General features: G+C 38.3%; 1 long non-coding RNA gene across 1 annotated transcript; it reads left to right on the top strand.

The window, feature by feature from the left end:
* The first annotated feature begins 434 nt into the window (after positions 1–434).
* LOC124858931 lies at positions 435–1,140 on the top strand. Its single transcript, XR_007035977.1, has 3 exons — positions 435–518; positions 859–916; positions 1,041–1,140. It is a non-coding gene; the product is annotated as an uncharacterized LOC124858931 (long non-coding RNA).
* The last annotated feature ends 235 nt before the right edge of the window (positions 1,141–1,375 follow it).

The following is a 1,375-nucleotide window of genomic DNA, read 5'->3' as shown; positions in this document are numbered from 1 at the left end:
GTCATCCTGACCAGAATAATATATCCCATTAGGGGTGTTCTGTCTTTTTAAAGATCTACTAACCCAGAACCTTAAACCATAAATCTTATGTAACGTACCCTCAGTGTATTATCTTGTCCTCATTCATAAAGACAGCTGATCTTTCTGTGTCACTGCATAATTGAGGAGCTTTTGGTATCAAGGATGTGATCCTGAGAGAGATGGGAAAGTGTTACCCTAGAACCATTAGAACCTGATCAGACTGGAATGAGCCAGCAGATAAGGTCCATCTAAAGGACAGAGCTTCAGTCTGCCAGAAAGCCTTTGAGCCTAGTGATCCATAAATAAATAAATAAATTATAGAACCTTGGTTTGAATTTGCGACGATGTTCACTGGTGGGAAAATTGCAACTGTCTTAAACATTTTTCCATTTGTTAATAATCCTTTTCTCTGTAGAATGACGGACGTCAGATGGTCTGGAAATCATCTTATGGACCAGATTCTCAGATTGATGAGCAGCAATAATCAAGTCTCTAAGGTCTTTGCTGATGTCCTTCATTCCTGTCCGTTGTGTTTAAGGAGAAAACTGCCAATGCTCATGCTTTTATAGTGATAGTCACAGCTAAATATAAATTATTCTTGTGCTGGCTGTTAATTTTCATCTGTAATCCAATATACATCAGGAATGTGCTTGGTTTTTCACACACAGACTTTCCATTTTTTCTCTGCTTCATAAATAATGACTTTGTGCTATCTTTTGGGGTTTTTTTGTACACCAGCGGTTAAATTTCAATATTTTAGAACCTTGTAAAGACCTGATCCTTGTTTTACATCCTGATATGTAAAACTGTTGAATTAGTTTTTCCCCTGCTGTGTAGGATTGTGACTCATTCCTTTCCACATGACACAGAAAATGGATTGAGATTCAGCTCACAGGTTAGAAATGAACCACAATTGATTACCGATAGATCAATAAATTGGATAGTGAATGGGAGCCCATTACTAACCATTTAAAACTAATAGCACTTTAATTGCCTCTTTCTTCCTGCTTTTCACTCAGCTCCAGTGGAAACCCTATGCCATCTGACACGTAGCAGGATCAATGATCCAAAACGAAAAGGATCAACTGTGAGAACATGGAAACACAAAACAGAAACAAGGCTGTCAAGCTCAACAATTATTTTCTTTACAGGTTTAAGACCAACAAATGCATTTTTTCTACTTGAGACTGGTATCCTCCTTGTTGACACAACTTTCTTGACCCCCATGTTTGTTTGGTAAAAGGGGCACATGACAGCAGAGTAAGTTCAGACATAATTGCCCCTGCCACTCAGTCCTCATGATGGGCACTTATCACTTATTAGTGTGTGTTTTGTCTCTCAGCTTCCTCTTTGT

The sequence above is a fragment of the Girardinichthys multiradiatus genome, chromosome 22, assembly GCF_021462225.1.
Source record: "Girardinichthys multiradiatus isolate DD_20200921_A chromosome 22, DD_fGirMul_XY1, whole genome shotgun sequence".
NCBI classification, from domain to species: domain Eukaryota; kingdom Metazoa; phylum Chordata; class Actinopteri; order Cyprinodontiformes; family Goodeidae; genus Girardinichthys; species Girardinichthys multiradiatus.
Note: the sequence above shows the minus strand (reverse complement) of the source record. Positions and strands in the feature narration are given on the sequence as shown.